Source organism: Humulus lupulus, chromosome 7 (assembly GCF_963169125.1).
Source record: "Humulus lupulus chromosome 7, drHumLupu1.1, whole genome shotgun sequence".
In the NCBI taxonomy this organism is placed as follows: Eukaryota; Viridiplantae; Streptophyta; class Magnoliopsida; order Rosales; family Cannabaceae; genus Humulus; species Humulus lupulus.
The window spans coordinates 80,562,718-80,574,059 of record NC_084799.1 but is presented as its reverse complement, the minus strand read 5'-3'; positions in this window follow the sequence as shown (position 1 = coordinate 80,574,059).

The following is an 11,342-nucleotide window of genomic DNA, read 5'->3' as shown; positions in this document are numbered from 1 at the left end:
TGAGAGAGAGAGAGAGAGAGAGAGAGAGAGAGAGAGAGAGAGTAGAGAGAGATTGAAGAGAGTGATCAAGTCTTCCAAAACTCTATTTTGACCCTTATATAGAGTAGGCACCATCATAACGTTTAACCAATAGGATTAGACTTGTAAAACACGTCATTTAGAGCAATTTACGTAACTTGTACGGACTCTAGTAGGTGATGCGTCGCCTGCCAGGCAATATGTCGCCTACATGCAGGCGATGCATCGCCCGCTAGGGTTTTTTGAAACCCTAAACATCAAGCGATACTAAGTCACTTGGGTGGTGACACATCGCCACCCTCTCTGTTTTCGGACCTCTTGCTCCAAATGCTACCAAACTTTTTGGGGACCCTTAGATACCTCCATGCAACACTTTGGACCCAAAAATACATTTTTAAAGTGCTACAATTAAAATTCAAATTTCACAACTTCAATATGTGAAATTCACTAAGTGTTTATACCTTGCTTGTATTTTAACACTTATCTTTTTGTATTTAACCAATCATAACAACTTGTAGGTGTGTAAAGACCTAACATCCGTATACATGAAGTGTTATGAGCCTCCCTCTTATGGTGGTTATCAATTCCGGCTACTTGGTTTAGGATGTTGGTTTTTCTATGGTGGGTATCGAGAACTAGGGATCTAGTGGATGGTGTGATCTGCACATGTAGTTTGTCTCTTGTGATTATGTGTGTTCTCTCTATTTTTGTTTACACACGATGATGGTATGTTTTGTTTTAAAAAGCTAACCATGCAGAGATTTTTATTAAAATGATGGGTCCTTTGTGAATATTTGTTTTCCTACTGGGCTTTATAAGCTCACCCCTATTTATCTCTTCCAAGAAATTCTCAATTTGAGATTGAGGGATACCAAGATGGATGGGGATCCAATGTTTGGATTTTTCCTAATTTAGTCCAATCTAGTTTCCTTTAAGGTCTCATGTTCAAGATGAAGTATATGTCTTGTGAATTATTCTTGATTCTATTAAGGTATATGAATTGGAATTTAGATATGTTATTTATTTTTGAGGAATTACAAATGCTAAGTATATATATATTTTATAATTTGTAACTTATTAAATTTAACTATTTGGTGATTGCATAATTGTGGGAATAGTATGTAAAGTATTGATTGATTAAATTTTACACCTCAACAATATTACTCAATGAGATACTTCATTTTTTATATTTTTTTTAAAAACCCAGCTACAATAACCATGTTACATTTAGAGAGCACTACTTATCGATTAAAGTGTATTTTATTAATCTTTCACTTGTTCCTCATTCCCTCACTTTCTTTATAACTTGGCTCGAAACACATAAACATGGCGTACCAAGTACCAATTTTTTTTTTTTAATTTCATATTCTATATATGCCTCGTGGGATTTTATCAATTAATTTAATTCAAGAACACATTCAATAGTTGATCTAGTCAACCTAATGTTTGATCGAGAGATATTTAATTTCCTGAACATCTTATTCATAAAGAAATCTTTCTAATTATATAAAGTATCGATTGAGGAAATTTTATACCTTAACAATACTACCCATCAGATACTTTACTTTTATATTCAATTGTAGTAACCACGCTATATTTATAGAGCACCATTTATCCTTCAAAGCACATTTTGTTAATTTCTCAGTATTTCCTCTTTCCTCTCCCTCCTTCTTTCGCTTTCTCTGAAGCTTGACACCAAACATAGAGGCACGACTATCTTGTCAACCACTAGTGAACCAAGTATTCCTAGGGTCGTAAATGCCCCGTAGTGTTCTTTTATTTAATTTTATATTTGCATATTTCAAAATTTTCTTATATAATTAAGCAATTAAATTTCTTCTTCCAGTTACTCCCATGGAATTTCTTTATCAATTTAATTTATGAACACATTAAATGATTGATCTGGTCAGCTCAATATATGATTAAAAGATATTTAATTATCTTAACATCTTATTAAAAGAATCTTTCTAATTATGGAAAATATAAATTGAGAAAATTTTACTTTTCAACAATACTACTCCATCAGATACTTTATTTTGTATTTTTTTTACATTCAACTATAGTAACCGTGTTACATTTAGAAAGCACTATTTATCCTTTAAAAAATATTTTATTAATGTCTCACTCATTCCTCTTTCCTTTATTTCATTCCCTCATTTTCTCTGTATCTTGGCACCAAATATAGAAGCACAACACTCTTGTTGACCACTAACAAACTAAGTATTCCTAGGACAGTAAATGTGCCTAATATATTTTTTTTCTTTTCAATTTCATATTTTTCATTTGCGCATTTGGGTTTTTTTATTTTGTAATTAAGTATATGAGGTTCTTCCTACAAGTACCCCTGTAGGTTTTCTCCATCAATTCAATTCAAGAACACATTAAATGATTGATTTAGTCAATTTAATGTGTGATGGGTTATTTATAAACTTGAGATCTTATTCGTGAATAAATATTTTTAATTATGGAAAGTGGTGATTGAGAAAATTTTACTCCTCAACAATACTACTCCATCATATTCTTTTTTTTTTTACACTCATCTACAATAACTATGCTACATTTAGAGGGTACTATTCATCATTTCAAACATATTTGATTAATTTATTGTTCATTCTGTTTTCCTCTATTTCATTCCATTGCTTTCCCTATATATTGGTGTCAAATACAGAAGTTCAACACTCTTGTCAATTATTGACAGACTTAGTACATTCATAGGGGGCAACTAGCCCTTGCCCCCTTGTTTTTTTTTAATTTCATATATTTGCATATTTGGTCTTTTTCTCGTATAATTAATCATTGGAGGTTCTTTTTGCAGGTGTTAAATAGGATTTTCTTTATCAATTTAACTCAAGAACGCATTCAATGGTTTATCTAGTCAATTTAATGTGTGATCGAGAGATGTTTAATTTCTTGAATATCTTATTCGTAACAAATCTTTTTAATTATGGAAAGTATTGATGGAGGAAATTTTACACCTCAACAATACTACTCCATCAAATACTTTATATATTTTTTATGCAACTATAGTAACCATGCTGCATTTAGAAATCATTATTTATCCATCAAAACATACATTATTAATTTCTCACTCATTCCTCCTTCCTTTATTTCTATCTCCCGCTTTCTCTGCATCTTGGTGCCAAACAGAGAAGTACAACAATCTTGTCAACTACTGGCAGACCTAGTACCCTCATAGGGGCAATTGTCCCCTTGTTTTGTTTTTTAATTTTATATTATATATGTTGTACCCTAAAATTAGCGCGAGTTCAATTACTCAGCTCGAGTACAGCTGACAGATGAATGTATGGAAAAATAGCCAAGCAGAATATTTGGTTATCAATGGTATGAACAGCTCGAGTTTGGGGGATCGACAGCACGGTACATCCAACTTTGGGCACTCTGAGCTTACTACGAGCTAGGGTTCAGATAGTCGTTGAACACGAGCTCGGGTGAGATATTCAACTCTTGTGAACCTGAACAGAACGCATACTGAAGGAACCCAAGAGATTTGGAGACTCTTTATATGCTCATTAATGCCCATATTGTATCACATATCTATCATTTATTATCCGAGATAGTAGGAGTATATTTATTCTGTTATCAAATCATATCCCAATGTAAATGGGAATAATCTGTATTAATTATATACCTTATTTAATCACGCAGTGACCCAAACCTGTCCATGAAATTCCCCTATAAATACTATGAATATTGGACAGGAAAACGGGCGACCATTTTTGTATTACCAAAACTCTGCAGAAATTAAGAGAGAAAGTAATAATATTGACTCGTGGACTAGATGGATTTTAACCACTGAACCACGTAAAAGTTGTGCGTGTTCGAGAGAGTTTTTACAATTTCATTATGGTTTATAATCTAGCACTAATCTACATGTTTAATTTCTTAATACATTGTTGGCGAAAAACCGCGTCAACAGTTTGGTGCTTTCATTGAGAGGAAATTAGTGCTTCACAAGTTTCAGTCGACTTTCATCATGGTGCTTACTCGATCGATGCATGATAATGAGATGGAACAGCCTGGTGGGCAGTAGGCCCATCATACCGATGTTCCCAATGAAAGGGGCCCAGATGTTCAGCAACGTCCGGGAAAACAACCAGTGGGTCAAGACGACGCTAGGAGTTCAGCGTCACTACCACCAAATCCTAATCCAGGATACTTGACTGCTGTCGAGATGGAAAATGCCCAGTTAAGGAGCCATCTTGCTAGGGAAAACAGGCAGATTGAAGAGGTCTTGGCTCGGTTACCCCTTCTTGCAACTGACATTAGTGTTGGAAAGAGGCAAAATGGGTCTCATAAGTCCCACAGGAATAAACGGTCCAAACCGAGTCATTCTGTTAGAATCGTCACTCTGAGTTTTGCGCCTTCATAGCGAAACCATTGGAGTGCTCAGCCCACTGGTCATCACAGGGGTCATCATCAGCATGTCAGTCGGTCAGTTAGGACTGCGACCCCAAGCTTTGTGCCTTCTGCACATATTCCCTGAAACACCCATAACAACCCATAGGGAGGGGTTGGGATGAGCTCACGAAGGAAAAATGCCCCAGCAAATCCCTCTGTGCCACGGTCAGAGCCCCAGGCACAGAGAACTAGGGACGTTGGAATAGAACCGAGGCGGGCTAATTTAGTCCGTCCTGATAGAACGAGGATAGCCTCACCAATAAGGCATCCTCCGTCACCTGTAATATATCCAACACCACCTCACCCTCAAAGAGATGCTCCAGCTCGCGGGAACAGTAGGAGAAATCCTCCTCTGTCCGTAAATACTTACACCCCACGGACGCGTGCTGAGAATCTAGGTCCTCGATCTCAACCGCGAGCTGTAAGTTTCGTAAATGGAAGTTACTGGACAGAGAGCCAGCGTGGAGGCAGGTCCAAGAGCGGCCTAAGAAATCACTTGAGTTCAGCACAAAGTCCTTGATATAATCCACAACTCGACCTGCGCGATCATTTGAACTCACAGAGAAGGTATCGGGATGTTAGCTATACTCGGCATGAGGGAGGTTTGACCATTATACGCGACAATGGGAATGTCCCACCTAACCAAGCTCGAACTTGGAGGGACAATAACCCATCAAACGTGTATAATATGATGGGAGATGTTGAACGGCCCCCAGCTAACCTAGGGACCAAGGACCAAACCCTTGTAAGACTGGCTTTGATGGAAGAGCAAATGAAAAAGGCTCTTATCTGGGAAGGGAAAGGACGATTGTGACTTAGATGAGGAGCTCGAGCCTTTTGCTCCAAACATTGCAACGACAACATATCCTATTGGATTTAGGATGCCGCACATGCCAACGTTTGATGGAGACGCAGGTCCATCTGATCACCTCGTAATGTTTAACACCATGATGATGGCCCACAATGTTGGGCTCGATCTAAGATGTATCTTATTCCCTGCGACTCTGGTCGGACCTGCCAGGCAGTGGTTTAAACAGTACAAGAAGCATTCAATATGCTCGTTGAAGAAATTTTCCTCCGAGTTTAAAAGAGCATTCTGAGCTTCACAGGCAGCTCGTGTTGAAGCTGATTCATTGGCCAACGTAAAACAACAACCCGACGAGACATTGAAAGCATACCTAAGAAGATTTTCCAATGTTGCTACACGAGCTAGGGACGTTGATGAAAGCTCCAAGCTCATGGCAATGAGAACGAGAATCCTTGTGGGGGGTGACCTGTGGCAAGAACTCCAAAGAAAAGGAGTTAAAAGCATAGATGAATTTCTGGCCCGAGCTTAGGAGTGGATAAATCTAAAGGAGGCACGAGCTTTTGTTGCAGGAACCAGCCAGACCCCTGTCCAACCCATTGGAGCAGTGACGGATGTCGCAGCTATAACTCAAGCCGTTACTCCGAATAACTAAGATGGAAATAACAAGAGAAAGGGGAATGGTGAGGGTGACCAGAACAGAACGAAGAAGAACAAGTCTGTGGAGAAATTCAAGCCCATTTACGTCACCTATACAGATCTAACAGACACCCGAGAGCATATCTTCCTGGCTAATTCTAATCGCCTCCCATGGAAGAATCCAGAACCTTTAAGGCACCAAAGGCAAAGATAGATCCTTCAAATTTTTGCCGATTCCACAATGACATCGGTCATAACACTAATGATTGCTGAAATCTGAAGGATGAAATTAAGACTCTCATTCGAGCTGGACCATTAGCCTTATACGCTCGAAATCGGGTAGTTCCCAGTCAACCTGCCGGGTAGAATTCTCAGTCAGCTCCAGAAGCTCCGATAGACCAATCTGGAGCTCAGACAAATCAGGTCGATCCTCCCCCAATAGTAGGAGATATAACCACTATTGCTGGAGGACCTCATTTAGCGGGCACGAGCAGCGAGGCCCAAAAGAGGTATATCAATGAGTTGAAGGCTCATAATGGAGTGGAGTTTGTCTCAGAGCAGCGGTTATTGAAGCAACAACGATTAGAAAAGCAACCAATCATTTTCATAGTTGATGATGCTAGCCACGTCCAATTCCCACACAATGATCGACTGGTGATAACCGTGCAGCTCGCCAACCGAAGGGTACAGAGAATACTGGTGGATAATGGAAGTTCCATAAATTTACTTTTTAGTTCCACCCTGGAAAAATGGGATTGTCTGTATCCGATTCAAAGGTGACCTCAATGACTCTGTATAGGTTTTCAGGTGAAGGAACAGTGACCATAGGGAAAATCAGACTAGTGGTGACATTGGGAGAAGAGTCACGAACTGTCTCCAAAATACTCAAGTTCATGGTAATCGATTGTTCGGCCGCATACAATGTGATTTTGGGCCGACCCGTGTTGATGGCATTCGAAGCCGTCACATCGATCCGACACCTGGCAATGAAATTCCCCTCAACTTGGGGGATATGCACAGTAAGAGGAGACCAGCTCGCTACCAGAGAAAGCTATAGCATTTCTATGAAGGGAAAATCACAACCCAGGCAGCAGGAGATGGTCATAAATGAGGGAGGTGAGGAGTCCCAGGAAATGGAAGTCACTCGTGGGACAGAAGAACCTCAAGAAGAAGATGGTGAGGTCACCCAACGTGATGACATTGATCCGCAGGTAGGCAAAGACAGGCCTGAGGTTAAAGCTATAGAAGAGCTCGAGGAAGTAAACATCGACCCGAAAGAATCTTCAAGGGTTGTAAAAATTGGGAAAAATCTTAAAGACAAAAGGAAGAAGGAGCTGGTCGAGTTTTTATGGAAGAACCTAGATGTTTTTGCCTGGTCGCACAAGGATATGGTGGGAATAAGTTTGAGTATAATAATACATACCTTAAACTTGGACAAGAGCGTGCCTGCAAAGTCCAAAAAATGGAGGCTTTTAGGGACAGTACGAGCTGAAGCATTAGAGGAAAGAAATAGCTCGTCTACTAAAATGGGGGTTTATCAAGGAAGCAAAATACCTGATCTGGGTTGCTAATCTCGTGCTGGTCCCGAAGCCAAATGGGAAGTGGAGAACCTGTATCAATTTCTCCAACTTCAACAAGGCTTGTCCTAAGGACTGTTTCCCACTACCAAGGATTGACCAGTTGGTAGACGCCATAGCAGGTCACGAGTTCATGTCTTTCATGGACGCATAATCTAGATATAATCAAATCGCGATGAACCCTGCAGACCAAGAGAATACTAGTTTCATGACCGAGCATAACGTATATTGTAACAAAGTTATGCTGTAACGCCCCAAACTCCAGGGACCGTTACGGTGTGCCTTGTAAACAGTGCTAAACTCGCTAATCGAGTCATTTGGCCAAAATCGTGAACTAAGTATGATTAGCGGTTTAGGGATTAAGAGCTTTGGTTAGGATGTAACGTTTCACTAGAACGTTTAGTTTATACATTGGGATCCCGAAAATATAATTTTCAGAGTTTATTACAGAAAATATTTACAACAGGTCGTTCTAAGCGGCAAAACAGGGTTCAACCCTAGTTCCACTTTAAAACCTCGGCCGTGGCGGACGAGCAGCTGCATATGTACACGTCATCACCTAAGCTCTCCAACTCAAGGATGGTCCAACTTCCTCTTGCCTTTACCTGCACCACGTAGCACCCGTGAGCCGAAGCCCAGCAAGAAAACACAGAATAACATGATATAATATCAACAATAACCATAGTAACCATTCAGGACTATCACTCCAAGCAAATAGGTGACAATAGCCAAACGTCACAATAATGAGCATCGCTCCTTCTAGCCATGTGACGATAGGGTCACCAGGGCTTAGCTGATAAATGATCTTTTCATAAGTTTGATTAGGACAGGTGCATGGTGATTAGTCACCAACATAACCTTCCTCACGACTCGAGAGTCGAAACTATGGACAACGTCCCTTAGCCATGTGACAAACGGTCACCGGGGTCATATACCTTGGCTATAATCATCTGGTCGTAGACCAGGCAAGCGCTTATGGTTCTCATTGACCTTCCGGTCAGTCCAGCATTAATACCCCATATGAGTCATTCAATGTCGACCTTGATTGGATCCAATCTTTATTTGGCCCGGCGTTCACAACGCACTGCCACTTCTGACCCTTGGGTCGGTAAAATGTGACCAGTGCTCAGTCCGTGGTGAACCTAACTGATAAGTCACAGCTTCACAGACGGATCTGGCACCATTGTCGATTCTAACTAATAAGTCAGCGCCATACACAGGTAAGCCATGCCACCAACATATACCACATGCCCAATATCCAATAACAAGTATTCATAATGCTTACACAACATATATTAGTACAATTAGGACTATGCATTAACACAGAGGCTCAAGCTCTAGACGGTATCACACCCAGTATACAAAGCATGTCCTAATCACATGTTTGTCATGCATCATATGCAATATATCCAGCAATCCAACATGCACCAATAACAGCCATGCATGTCACATTTAACAGTCAACCAACATGCATCAAGAATAGCCATGCATGTCATACATAATAATCAACCAACATGCATCAATAATAACCATGCATATCCCATATACAAAGGGTGCAGTTTTCTTACCTCAAAGCCGAGCTAGAACGATTAAGAGAGCGACCCTTGAGAACGATCAACTTTTCGTCCTTTAGCGGTCACCTAGTCATAACCAAATATAAGGTATCATTAATAAAAATGATAACTGAGGGTTCCCAAACCAAAACCCAGCCCCCGAGACCTCAAATACTACCCAACCGGGTACTAGGTCCAACCCCGAGGCCTATGGTTTGAATCCCTAGGCTAAAAACCACTTTTTAGCAAATTTGGCCTTAAGGGCCGCGGCCCCCAAAAGCTGTGCCGCGACACGCCCCCAAACAGAGAGGCCCCCATCTGCCAGACGCGCATGGGCCGCGGCACGCAAAAGCTGTGCCGCGGCACCCAGCCCAGTTCAGCCTAAAACCAGCACGCGAACTCAGAATTTGCCCCTGCGTTTTCCCTTAGAACCAGCCCCTCAAATTAGCCCAAAACCCCTTCCAAACACTCATTCAAACCTCTAGACACCACCCATAACCTCCCCTCATCAAAACCCAATCTAATCACCCATCAAAACCCCTTTGAATCCAAACTTCCAACAAGAAATCAAAGCTGTAAAACCAAAGAAGAAAACAGAGTATCACCTGAGTTCAAAGACTAAAACTCACCTCAAACACAGCTTTGAATCCCCTTTGATGGTTGTTACAGGTTCCCTAGCTGCCACCTTTAATCCCCTAGCTCAACACCTCCATTTGAGCTCTCAAAATCCAAGGAAAGGTGAGGAAGGATGCTTGTACGGGATGGAAGGGAGAAAGAGAGGATATGCTCTGTTTTACTCTGCCTTCTACAGCCTACTAAACCTCATGTATATCCAAGCCAAATAACCTAAATGCCCCTAGGTCTTTTAAAGGCTTCTAAACACTCCCAAGGGTAAAATCGTCATTTACAACCTATACCGTTAATCATAATTAACGCTCAATATTCTCAATCATCAATAAATCGTATCTCATTAACCTTTAATTCCCGGGAATGCTCTAATCATTAAATTCACCCCGAGACTCACCCCGAGCCCCGAACTTAAACCCGTTATGACTAGACCGAACGCTTACACCCCATGATCGTCTCATGTCGACAAGCTCGAACCAATCCACCTTATAATGTGGCTATATTAATTAATCACCATCACGCACCCAAAATATACATTTACGCCCACAGTGGCCAAATTACCAAATTACCCCCATAATTAACATATGAGCCCATATGCATGCATTCACCATCATATAATAATATAATTCACGTAAACATGCATATAATCATTAATTATTATAATAAATCAATTATGGCCCTCCCGGCCTCCTAATCAAGGTCCCAGACCTTATTAGGATATTCGGGGCATTACATATGCCATTCAGATTGAAAAATGTCAGGGCTACATACCAATGGTTGGTCAACAAAATGTTCGCTAACCAGACTTGGAGAAGCATGGAGGTGTATGTTGATGACATGCTCGTCAAGTCAAAGACTGCAAATAACCATGTATCCGACCTGGAAGAATGTTTTGGCATCTTGAGAAAGTATGACATGAAGTTGAATTCCCAGAAATGCACTTTCGGGGTGGTATCTGGAAAATTTTTGGGGTTCATAGTCAACACAAGGGGGATAGAGGTGAATCTGGAAAAAATCAGGTCGTTGTTAGATATGCCTTCACCCAAGTCGCGTAAGGAAGTTCAAAGCCTAACTGGAAAGGTGGCAGCTCTAAACCACTTTATTTCAAAATCCACTGACAAGTGTCTACCATTCTACAACCTTCTCATTGGAGACAAGAAATTTAAGTGGATCGAAGAATGCAATCAGGCATTTCACAATCTGAAAACACATCTACCTGAACCCCCCGTACTATCAAAGCCGACGTCTGGAGAGGGCCTGTCTCTTTACTTGGCCGTGACAGAAAACACAGTCAGTGCCGTGTTAGTTTGAGAAGAAAACCGGGCGCAGAAACCTGTATATTACATAAGCAATAGGCTTCTCGGAGCTGAATCATGGTACCCATTGATAGAGAAGTTGGCATTTTGTCTAATTTTGGCTTCCAGAAAGCCCAGGCCATATTTCCAGTCCCATTCTATTGACATCTTAACCGACCAAACTTTAAGGCAGGTATTGCAAAAGCCTAAAACGTCAGGACGTCTCTTAAAATGGGCCATCAAACTAAGCCAGTTCGAGATATTATACATGCCATGAACAACAATCAAGAGTCAAGCCCTTGCTGATTTTGTGGCTAAGTGCACTGGTTTTCAGGATGAGCTCATAGGGGAGCCAGTACAGGAATTATGGAAAATCTTCGTTGATGGATCGTCAAACGAAAACGGATTA